Genomic DNA, 25,055 nt, shown 5'->3' with positions numbered 1-25,055 from the left:
TCTCTAGAATAGACCACATGTTAGGGCACAAAAGCGGTCTCAACAAATTTAAGAAGATTGAAATCATATCGAGCACTTTCTCTGATCACAATGGCATTAAACTAGAAATCAACCACAATAGAAAAATTGAAAAACATTCAAACACTTGGAAACTAAATAGCACGTTATTAAACAATGAATGGGTTAACATTGAGATCAAAGAAGAAATTAAAAAATTCCTAGAAACAAACGATAATGAGCATACATCAACTCAAAATTTATGAGACACAGCAAAAGCAGTCCTGAGAGGGAAGTTTATAGCATTACAGGCATACCTCAAGAAGCTAGAAAAAGCTCAAATAAACAACTTAACCCTGCATCTAAAAGAACTAGAAAAAGAACAGCAAGTAAAGCTCAGAGCTAGTAAAAGGAAGGAAATAATAAAGATCAGAGCAGAAATAAATGACATAGAGGCTAAAGAAACAATACAGAGGATCAATGAAACCAGGAGCTGGTTCTTTGAAAAGGTAAACAAGATCGATGAACCTTTAACAAGACTCACCAAGAAAAAAAGAGAGAGGACTCAAATAAATAAAATTAGAAATGAAAGTGGAGAAATAACAACTGACACAACAGGAATACAAAATATTGTAAGAAAATACTATGAAGAACTGTACGCCAAAAAACTAGACAACCTAGATGAAATGGACAAATTCCTTGAATCATATAATCTTCCAAAAATCAATCTGGAAGAATCAGAAAACCTAAACAGACCAATTACAACAAATGAGATTGAAACAGCTATCAAAAAACTCCCCAAAAAGAAAAGTCCTGGGCCTGATGGCTTCACAAGTGAATTCTACCAAATATTCAAAGAAGAACTAGCTCCTATCCTTCTCAAGCTATTTCAAAAAATTCAAGAGGAAGGAAGACTTCCAAACTCCTTTTATGAGGCGAGCATAATTCTGATTCCAAAACCAGGCAAAGACAACACAAAAAAAGAAAATTATAGGCCAATATCCCTGATGAACTTAGATGCAAAAATCCTCAACAAAATATTAGCAAACCGGATCCAGCAATATATAAAAAAAACCATACACCATGATCAAGTAGGATTTATTCTTGGGAGGCAAGGCTGGTACAATATTCGCAAATCAATCAATGTGATTCATCACATAAACAAAAGAAAGGAGAAAAACCACATGATAATTTCAATAGATGCAGAAAAAGCATTTGATAAAGTCCAGCACCCATTCATGATCAAAACTCTCAGCAAAGTGGGAATACAGGGAACATACCTCAACACGATAAAGGCCATCTATGAGAAACCCACAGCCAACATCATACTCAATGGGAAAAAATTAAAAGCAATCCCCTTAAGATCAGGAACAAGGCAGGGGTGCCCCCTTTCACCACTCTTATTCAACATAGTTCTGGAAGTCCTAGCCACAGCAATCAGACAAGAAAAAGAAATAAAAGGCATCCAAATTGGAAAAGAAGAAGTAAAACTATCATTATTTGCAGATGACATGATATTGTATGTAGAAAACCCTAAAGTCTCAGTCAAAAAACTACTAGACCTGATAAATGAATTCGGCAAGGTGGCAGGATATAAAATCAATACTCAGAAATCAGAGGCATTTTTATACACTAATAATGAACTATCAGAAAGAGAAATCAGGGAATCAATCCCCTTTACCATTGCAACCAAAAAAATAAAGTACCTAGGAATAAATCTAACCAAGGAGATTAAAGACTTGTGCTCAGAAAATTATAAAACATTGATAAAAGAAATCAGGGAAGATACGAATAAGTGGAGGTATATACCGTGCTCATGGTTAGGAAGAATAAACATCATTAAAATGTCTATATTACCCAAAGCAATTTATAAATTCAATGCAATACTGATTAAAATACCAATGACTTACTTCAAAGACATAGAACACATATTCCAAAAATTTATATGGAACCAAAAGAGAACACGAATAGCCTCAGCAATCCTGAAAAGAAAAAAAAAATCAGGAGGTATCACACTTCCAGATATCAAGTTATATTATAAGGCCATTGTACTCAAAACAGCATGGTACTGGCATAAGAACAGGCACATAGATCAATGGAACAGAACAGAGAACCCAGAAATAAACCCACAGGTCTATGGACAACTGATATTTGACAAAGGAGGTAAGACAATACAATGGAGTAAAGACAGCCTCTTCAACAAATGGTTTTGGGAAAACCGGACAGCTACCTGCAAAAAACTGAAACTAGACCACCAACTTACACCACTCACAAAAATAAACTCAAAATGGATAAAAGACTTGAATGTAAGCCATGAAACCATAAGCATCTTAGAAGAAAACATAGGCAGTAAGCTCTCTGACATCTCTCGCAGCAATATATTTGCTGATTTGTCTCCACAGGCAAGTGAAATAAAAGACAGGATTAACAAATGGGACTTTATCAAACTAAAAAGCTTCTGCACAGCTAAAGACAATAAGAACAGAATAAAAAGACAAACTACACAATGGGAGAATATATTTGACATAGCGTCTGATAAGGGGTTAATAACCAAAATTTATAAAGAACTTGTAAAACTTAATACCAGGAAGACAAACAATCCAATCAAAAAATGGGCAAAAGAAATGAATAGACACTTCTCCAAAGAGGACACACAGATGGCCAACAGGCATATGAAAAAATGTTCAACATCACTAATGATTAGAGAAATGCAAATTAAAACCACAATGAGATATCACCTCACACCAATCAGAATGGCGCTCATCAATAAAACAACACAGAATAAGTGCTGGCAAGGATGTGGAGAAAAGGGAACCCTCCTGCACTGCTGGTGGGAATGCAGACTGGTGCAGCCACTGTGGAAAACAGTATGGAGATTCCTCAAGAAATTAAAAATCGAACTGCCTTTTGACCCAGCTATACCACTGTTAGGAATATACCCCAAGAACACCATAGCACTGTTTGAAAAGAAGAAGTGCACCCCCATGTTTATGGCAGCATTGTTCACAATAGCAAAGTTTTGGAAACAGCCCAAGTGTCCATCAGAGGACGAGTGGATTAAAAAGCTTTGGTATATATATATATACTATGGAATACTACTCAGCCATAAGAAATGATGACATAGGATCTTTTACAACAACATGGGTGGGCCTTGATAACATTATACTGAGTGAAAGAAGTAAATCAGAAAAAACTAAGAACTATATGTTTCCATACATAGGTGGGACATAAAGATGAGACTCAGAGACATGAACAACAATGTTGGGGTTACAGGGTGGGGGGAGGAGAGGGAGGGGGTTGGGGGAGGGGAGGGGCACAAAGATCATGGCTTTTCAGCATTTGCCATATTCCCCCCTTAATCTATAGACAGACAGCAAATATTTATGTATGGTGTTCCCACTATAAAGACTGCTGTCTTAGGGTCAAATGCTGATGAACTATATTTCAGCAGTTCCTCCTTCTTCAAAGACTTATATGTCAACATAGAGCTCCATGTTTCATAGGACATACTCAAGCTCACTCCATGCTCCCTGGAGCTTTAGCACAAGGGAATGCCCCCCCCTTTTTTTTAGTATTTTTTCTTTTATTATTTTTTGTATTTTTCTGAGGATGGGGATGGGGAGGCAGTCAGACAGACTCCTGCATGCACCTGACTGGGATCCACCTGGCATGCCTACCAGGGGGGAATGCTCTGCCCATCTGGGGTGTTGCTTTGTTAAAACCAGAGTCATTCTAGCGACTGGGGCGGAGGCCATGGGGCCATCCTTAGTGCCCAGGGTGGCTTTGCCCCGGTGGAGCCTTGGCTGCGGGCGGGAGGAGAGAGACAAAGAGGAAGGAGAGGGGGAGGGGTGGAGAGGTAGATGGGCGCTTCTCCTGTGTGCTCTGCCCGGGAATCGAACCCGGGAATCCTGCACACCAGGCCAATGACTCCGACGGGTCTACCATATCATGCTTTTTACTTAAAAAAAAAAAAAATTACATTTCTTTTGAATGCTGATGAACAGGAGACACCAAATCTTTTTCGCCTGCAAACTACTACCTTCTTTATTAGATCTAGCTAATAACAGTGTTCTGTCTTTTTTCCAAATAGCTCCAGATATATGGAAAAGATGTATATAGGCAGATGGGGATCCTCAAACCCCTCAGCGAGATCTTCTGAGAATGGCTTTTAAGATACCTAGAGGCAGAAAAAGCCCAATAGAGATCAGGGGAACTACCAGCTTTTAGGATACACCCTTAAAGGCTCTAATGCCCCAAAGGGGTCTCATAGGATGCCATCTGGGTCCTGCTTCAATAGTGGAAAGGAAGGTCATTGAGCTACAGCCTGCCAGGCTTACACGCCTCTGCTGTGAGGAAACAGGGACACTGGAAGGTGGGCTTCCCCCTCGCTCCTCTAAGGGAGGGTTCAGTCTCTTCCAGCCCTGCTCCAGCCACCTATGACCTAACCTTGCCCAGAAAGCTGGGGCTTACCACTGAAAGTTTAAGGTGCCCAGGGCCGTCGGCCCCATCTACGACACTGTGGACGAGCCTAGGGTATTTCTTCCAAGAAGCAGGTAAACTGATCTCATTCGCACAAGGGCCACTTAACTATGTTTTGCCTGAATAGTCAGGTTTTTTATTCTTCCCTCAAAGATCTCTGTTGTGGGTGTTGATAGTCCTATTTTCTGCTGCTTTGCTTAATATATAGTGTTTCCTTTATCCCTCCTACCTCAATGCCCCACTCATATTTCAGGCTGGGACCTACTCCTAATTTAGAGCTCTCTTTCCTCCTTTTGCCAACTTGTATTATGAATTTACCTTTGCCACCCAGCTTAGTGTATCCCAAGGTTCTCTTTACCAGGCCACAGTCACAGAGCTCCAGGGAAAAGCAACCTGGTCTCAACTCTCCAGGCAAAGGAGAACAGAAGCTCCATATCCACGCATGCTGCAAATAGCTTTTTCTAGTCTACCTGAATCATTACCAGCTAGAAGCAGCGGTCATTGGGACTTGGACATGAGCTGCAAAGTATAGAATGGTGACAACAATTCCAGTGCCATGCAGACTTTTCCTGTGGGGAACTTTCCTGGACTCCTGCTCCCTGTGACAGCTCCTAACAGACTGAACTGTGGTTGGGTTGCATTTTTCAGGGATTTGGCATGGTTATGGGGCCAACTTGGACTTGGTGAACATGTTAAGGACACTACTCTTTTAGGGATTCTTGCTGTATTGGCCAAGAGTTTGCTTAAAGTCTTTTAATCACTGTAAAAAAAATAGAGGACTGGATGAAGAAGATGGAGCACATATACACCATGGTATACTATTCAGCTAGGAGAAATGATGACATCGGATCACTTGCAGTGTAATGGTGTAGTCTTGGTAGCATTGTGTGGGGTGAAATGGGCGAATCAGAAAAAAACAGGAACTGCAGGATTCTATACATTGGTGGGACATAGAAGCGAGACTAAGAGGCATGGACGGGAGTGTGGTGGTTACGGGGGGTGTGGGGAGGGAAGGAGGGAGAGGGGGAGGGGGAGGGGTACAGAGAGAACTGGATTAAGGGTGATGGAGGACGATTTCTCTTCGGGTGATGGGTATGCAACAGAACTAAATGACAAGATAACCTGGAAATGATTTCTTTGAATGTATGTACCCTGATTTATTGATGTCACCCATTAAAATAAAAATATATTTAAAAAAAAAGAAATGTTAAAAGAAGTTGTTCAGAGAGAAGGAAAATAATATGTTAGAAACTCAGATCTATATAAAGAAAGAAAGAGCGTTAGAGGAGGAGTAAGTGAAAGTAAATAAATAAAGACTTTTGTCTTATTTAAAAAAAAAAAACCTTTTGGCCATGCCTCATCCCAGCCTCAGACTAAGATCCAAAGATAAAAAAAGATGTATGCATACCCTCAAGAAGTTCACAACCAGCAAAGAAAACAGAAATATTTTTCAAAGTTTGTAAGAAATAATAAAATAGAATTTTATACATATTAATATGTGAGCAAAGAGTAAGGGTATCAAGATTGGTTATAATGAGAAATGTATCAGTAGCTCAAAGGAAATGATATTTGAGTTGGATTTTAAAAGAAAGGACTATCTGACCAGTGGTGGCACACTGGATAGTGTTGACCTGCAACTATGAGGTCCCAGGTTTGAAACCCCGAGGTTGCAAGCATGAGTGTGGGGTTGCCAGTTTGAGAATAGGATTATAAACATGATCCCATGGTCTCTGGCTTGAAGTTCAAGGCTACTGGCTTGAACCTAACGTCACTTGCTTGAGCAAGATGTCTCTGGCTTGGATAGAGCTCCCTCCTCCATCCCCAGTCAAGATATGTATGAGAAGCAATCTATGAACAACTAAAAGTGCCACAACTATGAGTTGATGCCTCTCATCTCTCTCTCTCTCTTTCTGTCTCTCTTACAAAACAAAAAGAAAAAGAGAGAAAAGAAAGGGTATGCTTGTTTTGTCCATAAATTATCAAAATAATAGAGCACTCAGGCAATTGAGAATAGTCTCACCATATGGAACTCCGAGTGGACAGTGGTAGGGAATGAAAAGGAAAAAAATGTGAGGATCTAATAGGGAAGGGCTCTGTATAAATGCCCTCTTCAGGTATGTGCACTTATGCTAATATGAAAATCAAGAGGATTTTAAGAACACAATCAAACTTAAAATCTAGAAAAATAACTGCTAAAATGTGAGGCTTAGGTTGACTTCAAGGTGTCAGGAAAACTTTATAGATTTGACTTGAAAGAGGAGTGTGCTGAGTAAACAAGACCAGGAACACAGTCATCCCAGATAGAGTGCAGAAATAGGACAGCCCAGTGCGTCCAGAGTGCAGCGCGTTGAGTGGGAAGCAGCAGGAGAATGTAGAAGAGAAATACAAGGCATTACCACCTGGACAGGAATCTGGGCTTCATGGGCAACAGAAAAAGGCTTTCAATTGTGGAACAGTTGATAAGATGGTGTTTTGAAAAACATCTCTGACAGCAAAGATGAGAAGAAATAGATTAGCAAGAGAAGGAGACCAGAAGACAAATGACAAGCCTGCTGCCACCGCACAGGCAGGAAATTACAAAGGCTAAAATCCACAACAAGAGAGGGAAGAGCAGGCGGACCCAAGAGACATTTATTTAACACATTGATGACTTGCAATTTTATGCAGAAGTTATCTCATGTCACTGGCTATTTTTTCGTAATTGAGTATGAAAGTGAAACAATCTAAATAAACCAGTATACTTTATTTATACACAATGAATTTAAATGAAACTTTGTACATACCTGCTACATATTATATTTTATACATATTATAATATTTTAGTAATTATTTTTGGTGTGGTATACTGTATAGCAATCACCTATGTGTAATGGTATACAACATGTTTTGCAAATATATCTGGTTTTGCTGCACTTTCCTTTTGAAACACACACCTTACACATTCTAGTTGGCTTGAACACCAAGAAGAAAGATTTTACAATATCCTTGATATGTATATTCAAACTGAGAGCATTTAGAAAATAATCCAAGTTTAGACAGCTCGACACTGTGACTGTTTTTGTTTACCATATCTTTGATTTTGTGGTCTCACGCCTGGAGGAGTGGGAAGAAAAGGAGTCTGCATGAGAATACAGAAGTGTGCTGTTTTTCAAACTTTGACCCCCAGGGTGAAGAGTCACAAATACAATAATCCTGTATTACCCTGAGTTTCAAAAATTGAAATAGCTAATGCAAGTGCAAACACGAGTTAATTTGTGAATGGTCAACAATGTGTTAAGAGGACCATTTAATATACCTGGGGAGGAAAAAATGAGCCTAGTTTACTTCTATCATTTCCATATTTCAACACATCCACCATTCCCCTCTAAATATAGGATAAAATGTCAAAGCTGGTATAAAGGTCCTCTTAGTATGGCCCTTGTCCTTTCATCTCCTTTCCCTTAAATCTTTACAAGTCCTTTGCTTGGAAGTCTCTCACCAAACCCCATTCAACTTCCAAGGACTAATTCTCTACTCTCCACAAGTCCGTTGTGACTCTCCCACAAAGACTCCCCTCAAATCTGTGCCTTGTCTGTATGTTTCCTTCACAGACCTGAAGTTGGTTTGGCATCTCATTTGCATAATCAAACAACTTTCTTTGACTTCTCACTTGCTTTTCTGATGTTCTTAATTTTTTAAAAAATCTAATGCTTCTTTTTTTTATTGCTTCATATTCATTTTGAAATATCCCCCAATTTTTTAGAGCAGTTTATTCAGTGGCTTTAGCAACTTTTTATTTTTAAGAAATATCACAAGACTGCTATAAACTAAGAAGATAGTTTTTAATTTCTCCCAAACCTCATAAACAGTGTTACTAGAAGAGTTAGCAAACAACAACAACCTTACCCTTGGACAACATAAACAACAAAATTAAGTGATGAGAAATTCCCATGAGTCCCAAAACTTGAGCAGGTGATGTTAATATCTCCAAAGCTAGTACCCCAATTGATGTTGACACCTGTTAAGAGAAAGCAAAGGGGCATAGCAGAATATCTAATGGAACAGAGTAGAGGAGAATAAAATAAGCAACAGTCACTGGAAGCACAGTAGGCCAACCTGAGAACAGCAATTGAAAACAGGGTTTTACACTCTCCATTTGCAGGTGAATCATGCTAATCATGATTTCACAGTAAAGTCTAAGGGGCTGGAGGATAATGGGTCCCATGAACATTCAAACTTAATCAGCCAAAGCTCCCTGCCAGGACAGAGTCCTATATTGTAGAGAGACAGTGAGTACTCAAGACATCAAACAGTACTAAAGTCAGGTAAAAAAGACTTCAATATAAGGACAATGGGTAGAGAAGAAAGGTGATCCAGAAAAATGCAGTGGGGAAGAAAGTGAAGAAAAAGTGAAAAATCTGAGGCCATATTTTCAGTTTTCATAAAAACAACATAAGAAAGTTTTAGAATCATAAATCTAGAAAAACTATTCTAACTACCTTACCCAATACTAGTTCAGAAAAGTTGATTTCACATCCAAATGACCAACATGAAGGCTGTAACTGAAGAAGAATGACATCCTACACTGAAAGCACATCCAACAGATGTGCCTACAAGACGGAAAAAAATTGTAACTATTTCAAACACAAAAAAAGGCATGAAGAAGAGGAGTCCAAGATGGCAGCGGAGTAGGCGGATGCACAGACGCCCAGCTCTCACCACCAAACTGGAATACAAATCAATTTAGGAAAAATCAGCATGAAAAACCAACTCTGAACTGTAAGAACAGCTCTCAAAAACCAAGGAGCAAAGAAGAAGCCACAATAATCCGGGTAGGGAGTGCCTGAATCTCCTCTGCTTACAGGAACAGAGGGGGGGATGAGGCTGAGCCCAGAGGGGATCTCACACAAGGGAAAAGAACAGAAACTACTGCTCATAGCCACTTACCTGGTGACCAGGGAGCGAGGTGTGTTGAAAAGACCAGCTTATCTCCCAAGTGGAAAGGACAGGGAGAGGGACAGATGGTGAGGGGCTAAGGAATGCAGGAAACGAACTAAAAAAGCTGACTCATCCATGCTGGAGGCGTCCATAGCTGGGGGAGTGACTGAACCTTTCACAAAACAGAGCTGAAGTGCTTCCAGATCAGAGATCTCTGGACATCTATCCAGCTCCAATCAGCGCAACAAGACACAGCTGAAAACAAGAAGTGGGGAGGAAGGGCAGTAACTCAGGTCTCCATGGAGATCTGAGATACACCTCCCCCTACTGAAGCTGAGAAAACACCCTGCCCCCAGTGAGATTAGCTGGCTAAAGAGGCCTTCAGAGTCTCAGGTTACAGCCATCTCATTCCTGGATACAGTTTCAAGGAAGCCCCCTGCTGAGATCAGTAAACAAGACTATCACCTGTTAAGAAAACAAACAAATCAAGACTTCAAAGCTGCCCAAATCCAAAAGTGGATTACAGATAACAGCTGATACCAACCCAAGAAGACCTAGAAATAACACAACTGAAAACTGGAGGCAGACAACACCAAGCCTAGACTCAACCAACTCTACAAATAAAACACCCAAACACAATGAAAAGACAAAAAAGTGCAATCCAAATGAAACCACAAGTGACACCTGTAGGAGATGAACTGAGAAATATGGAAATAATCAAACTTCCAGATGCAGAGTTCAAAATAATGATTGTAAGGATGCTTAGGGATCTTAGAACAACAATGGATGGTCACTATGAACACCTAAATAAAGAAATAGCAAGTATAAAAATGAATCAGTTGGAGATGACAAATACAATATCAGAAATAAAGACCACAATGGAAGGAATTAAAAACAGGATAGATAGAGCAGAGGATCAAATCAGTGAGTTAGAGGACAACTGGAATGAAGGCATGAAAGCAGAGAAGAAAAGAGAAAAGAGACTTAAAAAGTCAGAGGAAACTCTTAGAGAGCTCTGTGACAACATGAAGAGAAATAACATCCACATCATAGGGGTTCCTGAAGAAGAAAAGGAACAAGGAATAGAGATGTTGTTCAATCATATCATAGCTGAAAACTTCCCTAAATTAATGCAAGAGAAACTGTCACAAGTCCAAAAAGCACAGAGGACTCCATTAAAGAGAAACCCAAAGAAACCTACACTAAGACACATCATAATTAAAATACCAAAGCTAAGCAATAAAGAGAAAATATTAAAAGCTGCAAGAGAAAAAAAAGTTATCACCTACAAAGGAGCCCCCATAAGGATGACATCCGACTTCTCAACAGAAACACTTGAGGCCAGAAGGGAATGGCAAGAAATATTCAAAGTAATGCAGAACAAGAACCTACAGCCAAGACTACTTTATCCAGCAAGGCTATCATTTAAAATTGAAGGAGAAATAAAAAGCTTCCCAGACAAAAAACAACTCAAGGAATTCATTACAACCAAACCAATGTTGCAGGAAATGTTAAGGGGCCTGTTGTAAACAGATCAAAGTGGGAAAAGAATATAACAAAAAGGAATACACCTTTAAAGAAGAAAATGGCAATAAACAACTACATATCAATAATAACCTTAAATGTAAATGGATTAAATGATCCAATCAAAAGACATAGGGTAGCTGTGTGGATAAGAAAACAGGACCCATACATATGTTGTCTACAAGAGATACACCTTAGAACAAAAGACACACATAGATTGAAGGTAAAAGGATGGAAAAAAACATTTCATGCAAATGAAAATGAAAAAAAAGCAGAGGTAGCAATACTTATATCAGACAAATTGGACTTTAAAACAAAGGATACAGTAAGAGATAAAGAAGGCCACTACATAATGATAAAGGGAGTAATCCAACAGAAAGATATAACTATTATAAATATCTATGCACCCAATATAGGAGCACCCAAATATATAAAGCAGACTTTGATGGATTTAAAGGGCGAGATCAACAGCAATACTATAATAGTAGGGGATTTCAATACCCCACTAACATCATTAGATAGATTCTCAAGAAAGAAAATTAACAAAGAAACAGCAGACTTATTGGAAACACTAGATCAACTCGATTTAATAGATATCTTCAGAACCTTTCACCTTAAAGCAGCAGAATATACATTCTTCTCAAGTGCTCATGGTACATTCTCTAGGATAGACCACATGTTAGGGCACAAAAGTGCTCTCAACAAATTTAAGAAGACTGAAATCATATCAAACACTTTCTCCAATCACAACGGCATGAAACTAGAAAGGAATCACAACAGAAAAGCTCAAAAATTCTCAAACACATGGAAACTAAATAGCAGGGTGTTAAATAATGAATGGATTAAGAATGAGATCAAAGAAGAAATAAAAAAATTCATAGAAACGAATGACAATGAGCATACAACAACTCAAAATTTATGGGACACAGCGAAAGCAGTGCTGAGAGGGAAGTTCATAACACTACAGGCACACTTTCAGAAGCTAGAAAAAGCTCAAATAAACAACTTAACCCTGCATCTAAAAGAATTAGAAAAAGAACAGCAAGTAAAGCCCAAATGTAGTAGAAGGAAGGAAATAATAAAGATCAGAGCAGAAATAAATGACATAGAGGCTAAAGAAACAATACAGAGGATCAATGAAACTAGGAGCTGGTTCTTTGAAAAGGTAAACAAGATTGATGAACCTTTAAGAAGACTCACCAAGAAAAAGAGAGAGAGGACTCAAATAAATAAAATTAGAAACGAAAGTGGAGAAATAACAACTGACACAACAGAAATACAAAATATTGTAAGAAAATACTATGAAGAACTGTACGCCAAAAAACTAGAAAACCCAGATGAAATGGACAAATTCTTTGAAACATACAATCTTCCAAAAATCAATCTGGAAGAATCAGAAAACCTAAACAGACCAATTACAACAAATAAGATCGAAACAGTTATCAAAAAACTCCCAACAAAGAAAAATCCAGGGCCCTAAGGCTTCACAACGGAATTCTACCAAATATTCAAAGAAGAACTAACTCCTATCCTTCTCAAACTATTTCAAAAAATTCAAGAGGAAGGAAGACTTCCAAGCTCCTTTTATGAGGCAAGCATAATTCTGATTCCAAAACCAGGAAAAGACAACACAAAGAAAGAAAATTATAGTCCAATATCTCTGATGAATATAGATGCTAAAATCCTCAACAAAATATTAGCAAACCGGATCCAACAATATATGAAAAAAATCATACACCACGATCAAGTGGGATTTATTCTGGGGAGGCAAGGCTGGTACAATAGTCGTAAATCAATCAATGTGATTCATCACATAAACAAAAAGAAGGAGAAAAACCATATGATAATTTCAATAGATGCAGAAAAAGCATTTGATAAAATCCAGCACCCATTCATGATCAAAACTCTCAGCAAAGTAGAAATACAGGGAACATACCTCAACATGATAAAAGCCATCTATGAGAAACCCACAGCCAACATCATACTCAATGGGCAAAAATTAAAAGCAATCCCCTTAAGGTCAGGAACAAGGCAGGGGTGCCCCCTTTCACCACTCTTATTTAACATGGTCCTGGAAGTCCTAGCAACAGCAGTCAGACAAGAAGAAGAAATAAAAGGCATTCAAGTTGGAAAAGAAGAAGTAAAACTATCATTATTTGCAGATGATATGATATTGTATATAGAAAACCCTAAAGTCTCAGTCAAAAAGCTACTGGACCTGATAAATGAATTTGGCGAGGTGGCAGGATATAAAATCAATACTCAGAAATCAGAGGCATTTTTATACACCAACAATGAACAGTCAGAAAGAGAAATTAAGGAAACATTCCCATCACAATTACAACCAAAAAAATAAAGTACCTAGGAATAAACTTAACCAAGGAGACTAAAGACTTGTACTCAAAAAATTACAAAACATTGATAAAAGAAATCAAGGAAGATACAAACAAGTGGAAGCATATACCGTGCTCATGGTTAGGAAGAATAAACATCATTAAAATGTCTATATTACCCAAAGCAATCTATAAATTCAATGCAATACCAATTAAAATACCAATGACATACTTCAAAGATATAGAACACATATTCCAAAAATTTATATGGAACCAAAAGAGAACATGAATAGCCTCAGCAATCTTAAAAAAGAAGAATAAAGGGGGTGGTATCACACTTCCAGATATCAAGTTATACTACAAGGCCATTGTACTCAAAACAGCCTGGTACTGGCATAAGAACAGGCATATAGATCAATGGAACAGAACAGAGAACCCAGAAATAAACTCACAGTTCTATGGACAACTGATATTTGACAAAGGAGGTAAGGAAATACAATGGAGTAAAGACAGCCTCTTTAACAAATGGTGTTGGGAAAACTGGACAGCTACCCGCAAAAAAATGAAACTAGATTACCAGCTTATACCACTCACAAAAATAAACTCAAAATGAATAACAGACTTAAATGTAGGCCGTGAAACCAAAAGCATCTTAGAAGAAAACATAGGCAGTAAGCTCTCTGACATCTCTCGCAGCAATATATTTGCTGATTTATCTCCACGGGGAAGTGAAATAAAAGGATAAACAAATGGGACTATATCAAACTAAAAAGCTTTTGCACAGCTAAAGACAACAAGAACAGAATAAAAAGACAAACTACACAATGGGAGAACATATTTGACAATACGTCTGATAAGGGGTTAATAACCAAAATTTATAAAGAACTTGTAAAACTCAACACCAGGAAGACAAACAACCCAATCCAAAAATGGGCAAAAGAGATGAATAGACACTTCTCCAAAGAGGCCAATAGGCATATGAAAAAATGCTCAACATCACTAATCTTTAGAGAAATGCAAATTAAAACCACAATGAGATATCACCTCACACCAGTCAGAATGGCGCTTATCAACAAAACAACACAGAATAAGTGCTGGCGAGGATGTGGAGAAAAGCGAACCCTCCTGCACTGCTGGTGGGAATGCAGACTGGTGCAGCCACTGTGGAAAACAATATGGAGATTCCTCAAAAAACTGAAAATCGAACTGCCTTTTGACCCAGCTATCCCACGTTTAGGAATATACCCCAAGAACACCATAGAACGGCTCCAAAAGAAGAAATGCACCCCCATGTTTGTGGCAGCATTGTTCACAATAGCGAACATCTAGAAACAGCCCAAGTGTCAGTCAGAGGATGAGTGGATTAAAAAGCTTTGGTACAGCCCTGGCCGGTTGGCTCAGCGGTAGAGCGGTGGCCTGGCGTGTGGGGGACCCGGGTTCGATTCCCAGCCAGGGCACACAGGAGAAGCTCCCATTTGCTTCTCCACCCCCACACCCCTCCTTCCTCTCTCTCTCTTCCCCTCCCGCAGCCGAGGCTCCATTGGAGCAAAGATGGCCCGGGCGCTGGGGATGGCTCCTTGGCCGCTGCCCCAGGTGCTAGAGTGGCTCTGGTCGCCGCAGAGCGACGCCCGGGAGGGGCAGAGCATCGCCCCCTGGTGGGCAGAGCATCACCCCTGGTGGGCGTGCCGGGTGGATCCCGGTCGGGCACATGCGGGAGTCTGTCTGACTGTCTCTCCCCATTTCCAGCTTCAGAAAAATACAAAAAAAAACAAAAAACTTTGGTGCATATATACTATGGAATACTAGTCAGCCATAAGAAATGATGACATCAGATCATTTACAATAACATGGATGGACCTTGACAACATTATACGGAGTGAAATAAGTAAATCAGAAAAAAAACTAAGATGAATCCATACATAGAAGGGACATAAAAATGAGACTCAGAGACATGAACAAGAATGTGATGGCAATAGGGGTGGGGGTGGAGGGAGGGGGGATGGGGTGAAGAAGGAGAGAGGGGTTGGGGGAGGGGAGGGGCACAAAGAAAACCAGATAGAAGGTGACAGAAGACAATTTAACTTTGGGGGAGGGGTATACAGCACAATCAAATGTCAAAATAATCTAGAGATGTTTTCTCTCAACATATGTACCCTGATTTATCAATGTCACTGCATTAAATTTAATAAATAAATATAAAAAAAGGCATGAAGAAAATGATACAAGATATAGAAAAGATATACATCAGTATGAGAAAAATTCATAAATGAGTTAAACATTAGAAGTAAAATTTTAAAATCATTTAAACAGTGAAGACTAAACTAGAAGACACAAAAGACTGAATGCAAAGCAGAAAAATGTCATAAATAGAAGTTGCAAAGATATAAAAATGTTAAAAATAAAAAATAGGCCCTGGCTGGTTGGCTCAGCGGTAGAGCGGTGGCCTGGCGTGCGGGGGACCCGGGTTCAATTCCCGGCCAGGGCACATAGGGGAAGCACCCATTTGCTTCTCCACCCCCCCCCTTCCTCTCTGTCTCTCTCTTCCCCTCCCGCAGCCAAGGCTCCATTGGAGCAAAGATGGCCCCGGGCGCTGGGGATGGCTCCTTGGCCTCTGCCCCAGGTGCTAGAGTGGCTCTGGTCACAACAGAGCGACGCCCCGGAGGGGCAGAGCATCGCCCCCTTGTGGGCGTGCCAGGTGGATCCCGGTCGGGCGCATGCGGGAGTCTGTCTGACTGTCTCTCCCCGTTTTCAGCTTCAGAAAAATACAAAATATATATATTGCAGCTTTAACCGTAATTGCCAGAACTTGGAAGCAACCAAGATTTCCTTCAAGGTGGGTGGACAAATAAACTCAAGTCCACCCAAATAATAAATTGTAATCCATTGCTAAAAAGAAATGAGCTATATTCAACCATGGGGAGACAGAGACAAACCTTAATTGCACATTACAAAGTGAAAGAAGACAATCTGAAAAGGCTACATGCTGTATGACTCCAACTCTATGACTTTCTGGAAAAGAAAAATGATGGAAACAATGAAAAGATCAGTGGTTAGCAGAGAATGGGAGAAGGGGATGAACAGGTGGAACAAGACCAATTTTAGGGCAGTGAAACTACTCTGTGGGGATACTACAATGGTGAATACATGTCGTTACATATTTGTCCAAACCCACAGAGTGTACAAGAATGACCCTGAATGACCCTAATGGGGGTCATTCAACTATGGACTTTAAGTGATGATATGAAGGTTTATCCTCGGTAAAAAAAAAAAAAAAAAAAAAAGTATCATCTGGTGAGTGATGGTTGGAGGCTATGCATGTGTGGAGGCAGGGAATATATGAGAAATCTGTGATCTTCTCAATTTTGTTGTTAACCAGAAGTAAAAAGTCTTAACAATAAATCTGAAAAAAATATATAGATGAAAAGAATTCAATAGAAAATTTCAAATATAAAAGATGGGGAAAGTGCTTGGCCTGAGGTGGCGCAGTGGATAAAGAAACGACCTGCTGACAGAGGACAATCTGACTTTGGGTGGTGGGTATGCAACATAATTGAACGACAAGATAACCTGGACTTGTTATCTTTGAATATATGTATCCTGATTTATTGATGTCACCCCATTAAAAAAATAAAATTATATAAAAAAAAAAAAAAAAAAAAAAAGAAACGACCTGCAATGCCAAGGTCATTGGTGTAAACCCAGGGCCTGTCAGGTCAAGGCACATATGGGAAGCAGCTTACTATGACTCTTCCTGCCCATCCCCTCCCCTTCTCTCTCACTTTCTACTCTCTCTAAAATCAATAAATAAAATCTTAAAAAAAAAAAAAAGATGGGAAAAGAGATCCAAAATGTATAAGAAAAGGCCCAAATAAATAAATACTAAATAATGTGTGTATATATAATAATATAATCAAAACAATTATGATACATATTAATAATTTTAAGTAAAATTTTAGATTTCAAAGTACATATTAAAAGAACACTGTACTCCCAAGAAAAATCACCTAGAATGACAAACAATGAGATATAAAATCAAATTACCAGACTTTAGAAAAAGGAAAAAAGTCTGTGAATCTAGGCAAAAAGACAGTCACACACACAAAAAGAAAATAAAGTTATCAGACTTTTTGAGAGCAATGCTTTAAGTGAGAATATGTAACATATACTGGGTGGGGCAAAAGGAGGTTTATAGCTGTGAGGTTGCAAACCACAGTTTTCTTTGCATTATTATTAAATACTGCATCATACTCCATATGAACAATTATAAACCTACTTTTGCCTCACCCTGTATAAGAAACCCAAAGCAAAAATATAAGCTATGGAGTCTTTATTTAGTCAAACTGATTTTCAAATAAGAAGGCTACAGACTCTTATTTAACATGCAAGAACTCAATCACTTGTCCCCATTAAATTTTTTTTCTTTCTTTTTGTGTGTGTGTGTGACAGACAGAGAGAGGGACAGATATGGACAGACAGGAAGGGAGAGAGATGAGAAGCATCAATTCTTCATTGTGGCATCTTACTTGTTCATTGATTGTTTTCTCATATGTGCCTTGACGGGAGGGGGGGCTACAGCAAACCGAGTGACTCCTTGCTGGAGCTAGCGACCCTGGGTTCAAGCTGGTGAGCTGTGTTCAAACCAGATGAGCCTGCACTTAAGTCAGAAGTCTTGGGGTTTCGAAACTGGGCCTATAAAGTTTTGATTGAGAATCTACTACTTGCCTGACCAGGCGATGGCGCAGTAGATAGAGCATTGGACTGGGACGTAGAGGACCCAGGTTTGAGACCCCGAGATCGCCAACTTGAGCGCGGGCTCATCTGGTTTGAGCAAAGCTCAACAGATTGAGCCCAAGGTCACTGGTTCGAGCAAGGGGTCATTCAGTCTGCTGTAGCACCCCCAGTCAAGGCACATTTAAGACAGCAATCAATGAACAACTAAGGTGCCACAATGAAGAACTGATGCTTCTCATCTCTTTCCTTTCCTGTCTGTCTGTCCCTCTCTTTGTCAAAAAAAAATAAAATCTACTACTAGATAGTGCTACCACTACAGAAAACAATGTGGAGGTTCCTCAAAAAACAAAAACATAATTACCATATGATCCAACAATTTCACTTCTGGATATTTATCCAAAGGAAGTGAAATCACTATCTCAAAATGATACCTGCATACCCATGTTCACAGCAGTATTATTATTAGCCCAAACATGGAAATAGCCTAAGTGTCCAATGACAGATGACTGGATAAAGAATATTTGGTGTATATGTACACAATGGAATGATTATTTAGCCATTAAAAAAAAAGAAATTCTATCAATTTGTGACATATAGATGGACCTTGAGGGTAATGTGCTAAGTGAAATCAATCAGAAAAAAAAAAGAAACAAATACTCTATAATCTCACTTATATGTGGAATCCATAAAAACCAAACTCAACAACTCAGAGAGCAGATTGGTGGTTGCCAGATACAGGTTTGGGAGGGGTTGGGTAAAATGGATAAAGGGGGTCAAAAGGTACTAATTTTCAGCAAAAGTACCATATTTTCCCATGTATAAGACATACTCATTTTTGAAAAATTTGGTCCTAAAAACTGGATGCGTCTTATACAGTGGTTGTAGGGGTTTTTTTACTTGCATTTTCCGAGTTTTCATGCTTGTTTTTGCACTCGTAGACTTTTTTTTTACTTCTATTTCCCACTTTTTCATGGTTGTTGACTTTGCGCTCACTGTTTCGCACTTGGTACCAGAATATTATGGTAGGTTACGTTTTGCCATGTTCTTCCCAGAAATAGCTCAGAAAAGATTTTCATACAGTGCTGAATTCAAGTAAAAAGTGATCCAGTTTGCAAAAGTGAATGGAAATCATGCTGCTGAATGTAAGTTCGGACCTTCCTTGTCCAACTGAGAAATCAATCCAAGACTGGTTACAAGAAGAAGAAACCCTACTGAAAATGCCATGGTAGAAGAAGGCCATGAGAGGCAAGTCAGCAAAATGGCCTGGTGTAGAGAGGGAACTGAAGTTATGGGTTGAAGAACAAAGGGCAATTGGAATTCCTGTGTCCACAAAGATGGTTCAGCATGAGGTAAGAGGAATTGCTGATGAAAAAGGAGTTACTGATTTCAAAGAAAGGCAAAATTGGTGCTTCAAGTTTGTGAAACAAAATGGATCAAGCATGTATATACACACCAAATTTGCCCAAAAGATGCCTGAAGCTATGAGCAGAAGGTCCTTGAATTTCATCGATTTGTCATTCAATGTTGGAAGACTCATCAGTTTGAGATAAGATAGATTGCAAATATGGATGAAGTTCTAGCTCAGGGGTCGGGAACCTATGGCTAGTGAGCCAGGGAAAAGAAGAATACAACATATAAAGGAAGGCCCATTAGATTATAATCAGATTTCTCAGCAGAAACTCTACAAGCTAGAAGAGAGTGGACCCCAATATTTAAAGTCCTGAAAGAGAGGAACTTTCAGCCACGAATACTATACCCATCAAAGCTATCCTTCAAATATAAAGGAGAAATAAAAACATTCACAGATACAGAAAAGATGAGGGAATTTATCATCAGAAAACCCCCACTCCAGGAATTACTAAAGGGGATTCTCAAATCAGATACAAAGAACAAAAAAAAAACAAAGCCACAAGTAAAAGCTCCAAGAAGAACACAATAAAACCAAATTTAAACTGTGACAACAACAAAAAGAAAGGGGGGGGAGAGGATGGAGATTAAAGGGTTTTTTTAAGTTGGATGTCATTAGTATTTTTTGTTGTTGGGTTTGTTCGTTTTTTTTTGGTATATTTGTAGAAACTGCATCCTCCATTACAGTTGTTCACTTTGTTTCTGTTTTATTATTATTATTATTATTATTATTATCATTATTAACATAGCATTATTATTTCATTACTTAAAGGTAACCACCATTGAAAAAACCACCACAGAAGCACATGAGATAAAAAAGATAGCAACAGAGGAAAGATGTATGGAATACAACCAAATAAAAACAAAAGATAGAAAAACGAAAGAGAAGAATCAAACAAGACACAAAACTAACAGAAAGCAAGATATAAAATGGCAATAGGGAACTCACAAGTGTCAATAATTACACTAAATGTAAACGGATTAAACTCACCAATAAAAAGGCACAGAGTAGCAGAATGGATTAAAAAAGAAAATCCAACTGTATGCTGCCTACAAGAAACTCATCTAAGCAACAAGGATAAAAACAAATTCAAAGTGAAAGGCTAGAAAACAATACTCCAAGTAAATAACATCCAAAAAAAGCAGGAATAGCAATACTCATATCTGATAATGCTGACTACAAGACAGCAAAAGTACTCAGAGACAAAAATGGCCATTTCATAATAGCTAAGGGGACACTGAATCAAGAAGACATAACAATTCTTAATATATATGCACCAAACCAAGGAGCACCAAAATATATAAGACAGCTACTTATTGACCTTAAAACAAAAACTGACAAAAATACAATCATACTTAGAGACCTCAATACACTGCTGACGGCTCTAGATCGGTCATCCAAACAGAGAATCAACAAAGATATAGTGGCCTTAAACAAAACACTACAGCACCTGGATATGATAGATATCTACAGGACATTTCATCCCAAAGTGACTGAGTATACATTTTTCTCCAGTGTACATGGATCATTCTCAAGAATTGACCATATGTTGGGCCACAAAAACAACATCAGCAAATTCAGAAAACTCGAAGTTGTACCAAGCATATTTTCTGACCATAAAGCCTTGAAACTAGAATTCAACTGCAAAAAAGAGGAAAAAAATCCCACAAAAATGTGGAAACTAAACAACATACTTTTTAAAAATGAATGGGTCAAAGAAGAAATAAGTGCAGAGATCAAAAGATATATACAGACTAATGAAAATGACAATACGACATATCAGAATCTATGGGATGCAGCAAAAGCAGTGATAAGAGGGACGTTCATATCACTTCAGGCATATATGAACAAACAAGAGAGAACCCAAGTGAACCACTTAACTTCACACATAAGGAACTAAAAAAAGAAGAACAAAGACAACCCAAAACCAGCTGAAGAAAGGAGATAATAAAAATCAGAGCAGAAATAAATGAAATAGAGAACAGAAAAACTATAGAAAAAATTAATAGAACAAGGAGCTGATTCTCTGAAAAGATCAACAAAATTGACAAACCCTTGGCAAAACTTACCAAGGAAAAAAGAGAAAGAACTCATATAAACAAAATCCAAAATGAAAGAGGAGAAATCACCACGGACACCGTAGATATACAAAGAATTATTGTAGAATACTATGAAAAACTTTATGCCACTAAATTCAACAACCTAGAAGAAATGGATAAATTCCTAGAACAATACAACCTTCCTAGACTGAGTCAAGAAGAAGCAGAAAGCCTAAACAGACCTATTAGTAAAGAAGAAATAGAAAAAAAAACATTAAAATCCTCACCAAAAATAAAAGTCCTGGCCCTGACAGTTATACCAGTGAATTTTATCAAACATTCAAAGAAGATTTGGTTCCTATTCTATTGAAAGTCTTCCAAAAAATTGAAGAAGAAGCAATACTTCCAAACACATTTTATGAGGCCAACATAACCCTCATACCAAAACCAGGCAAGGATGGCACAAAAAAAGAAAACTACAGACCAATATCTCTAATGAATACAGATGCTAAAATACTAAACAAAATATTAGCTAATCGAATACAACAACATATTAAAAAAATAATACATCATGATCAAATAGGATTCATCCTAGAATCTCAAGGATGGTTCAACATATGTAAAATGGTTAACGTAACACACCATATCAACAAAACAAAGAACAAAAACCACATGATCTTATCAATAGACGCAGAAAAGGCTTTTGATAAAATACAACACAATTTTATAATTTTATGTTTAAGACTCTCAACAAAATGGGTATAGAAGGAAAATATCTCAACATGATAAAGGCCATATATGATAAACCATCAGCTAACATCATATTAAATGGCACTAAACTGAAGGCTTTCCCCCTTAAATCAGGAACAAGACAGGGTTGTCCACTCTCTCCACTCTTATTTAATGTGGTACTAGAGGTTCTAGCCAGAGCAATCAGACAAGACAAAGAAATAAAAGGCATCCATATCGGAAAAGAAGAAGTAAAGGTATCACTTTTTGCAGATGATATGATCCTATACATCGAAAACCCAAAGAATCCACAAAAAGACTACTAGAAACAATAAGCCAATACAGTAAGGTCGCAGGATACAAAATTAACATACAGAAGTCAATAGCCTTTCTATATGCCAACAATGAAACATTTGAGAACAAACTCAAAAGAATAATCCCCTTCACGATTGCAACAAAAAAAATAAAATACTTAGGAATAAACATAACAAAGAATGTAAAGGACTTATATAATGAAAACTATAAACCATTGTTAAGGGAAATCAAAAAAGATATAATGAGATGGAAGAATATACCTTGTTCTTGGTTAGAAAGAATAAATATAATCAGGATGGCCATATTACCCAAAGCAATATACAAATTTAATGCAATTCCCATCAAAATTCCAATGACATTTTTTTAAAAAATAGAGCAAAAAATTATCAGATTTATATGGAATTATAATAAACCCCAAATAGCCAAAGCAATCCTAAAGAAAAAGAATGAAGCTGGGGGCATTACAATACCTGACTTCAAACTCTATTATAGGGCCACGACAATCAAAACAGCATGGTATTGGCAGAAAAATAGACACTCAGACCAATGGAACAGAATAGAAAACCCAGAAATAAAACCACACATATATAGTCAAATAATTTTTGATAAAGGGGCCAACAACACACAATGGAGAAAAGAAAGCCTCTTCAATAAATGGTGCTGGGAAAACTGGAAAGCCACATGCAAAAGAATGAAACTGGACTACAGTTTGTCCCCCTGTACTAAAATTAACTCAAAATGGATCAAAGATCTAAACATAAGACCTGAAACAATTAAGTGCATAGAAGTAGACGTAGGTACTAAACTCATGGACCTGGGTTTTAAAGAGCATTTTATGAATTTGACTCCACAGGCAAGAGAAGTGAAGGCAAAAATTAATGAATGGGACTACATCAGACTAAGAAGTTTTTGCTCAGCAAGAGAAACTGATAACAAAATAAACAGAAAGCCAACTAAATGGGAAATGATATTTTCAAACAACAGCTCAGATAAGGGCCTAATATCCAAAATATACAAAGAACTCATAAAACTCAACAACAAACAAACAAACAATCCAATAAAAAAATGGGAAGAGGACATGAACAGACACTTCTCCCAGGAAGAAATACAAATGGCCAACAGATATATGAAAATATGCTCATCTTCTTTAGTTATTAGAGAAATGCAAATCAAAACTGCAATGAGATACCACCTCACACCTGTTAGATTAGCTATTATTAACAAGACAGGTAATAGCAAATGTTGGAGAGGCTGTGGAGAAAAAGGAACCCTCATCCACTGTTGGTGGGAATGTAAAGTAGTACAACCATTATGGAAGAAAGTATGGTGGTTCCTCAAAAAACTGAAAATAGAACTACCTTATGACCCAGCAATCCCTCTACTGGGTATATACCCCCAAAACTCAGAAACATTGATACGTAAAGACACATGCAGCCCCTGTTCATTGCAGCGTTGTTCACAGTGGCCAGGACATGGAAACAACCAAAAAGCCTGTCAATATATGACTGGATAAAGAAGATGTGGCACATATACACTATGGAATACTACTCAGCCATAAAAAACGATGACATCGAATCACTTACAGTAGAATGGTGGGATCTTGATAACATGATACGAAGTGAAATAAGTAAATCAGAAAAAACCAGGAACTGCATTATTCCATACATAGGTGGGACATAAAAGTGAAACTAAGAGACATTGATAAGAGTGTGGTGGTTACGTGAGGAGGGGGAAAAGGGAGAGGGAAAGGGGGAGGGGGAGGGGCACAAAGAAAACTAGATAGAAGGTGACAGAGGACAATTTGACTTTGGGTGATGGGTATGCAACATAATTGAACGACAAGATAACCTGGACTTGTTATCTTTGAATATATGTATCCTGATTTATTGATGTCGCCCCAATAAAAAAATAAAATTATTTAAAAAAAAAAAAAGAAATACCGGCCTGACCTTTGGTGGCGCAGTGGATAAAGCGTCAACCTGGAAATGCTGAGGTTGCCGGTTCAAAACCCTGGGCTTGCCTGGTCAAGGCACATATGGGAGTTGATGCTTCCTGCTTCTCCCCCCTTCTCTCTCTCTCTCTCTCTCTCTCTCTCTCTCTCTCTCACTCTCTCTCCCCCCTCTCTATAATGAATAAATAATAAAATCTTAAAAAAAAAGAAAAAAAAACTTCAGCAATGCAGATGAACAGCACATTACAGAGAAATTAGTGAACAAAAGTGTTGTATTATCATAAGTAATATAAACTAGTGAAGTGAACAGGTCTGTTTCAATAAGACTTAGTGCTTTTCATTTATAGGAACTCAAGAATGCGTAGCATTATTTTCTAATTTATAGTACTAGTAATTACATTTTCAATTTACAAGAATGGTTTTTTAATAACAAATTACCTTTGTAAGGTGGGGAAGACTGTAAAAGATTAAAAGGCATACAAACTAGGAGAATTTATATACATAAATATGGAAGAAATAAAAATTAGGGTTATAGTCTTTATTTTTATTTTTTTATTTATTAATTTTAGAGAGGAGAGAGAGTGAGAAAGAGAGAGAGAGAAAGGGGGGAGGAGCAGGAAGCATCAATTCCC

This window comes from Saccopteryx leptura, chromosome 5, assembly GCF_036850995.1.
Source record: "Saccopteryx leptura isolate mSacLep1 chromosome 5, mSacLep1_pri_phased_curated, whole genome shotgun sequence".
Classification (NCBI taxonomy): domain Eukaryota; kingdom Metazoa; phylum Chordata; class Mammalia; order Chiroptera; family Emballonuridae; genus Saccopteryx; species Saccopteryx leptura.
This window is presented reverse-complemented; position numbering follows the sequence as displayed.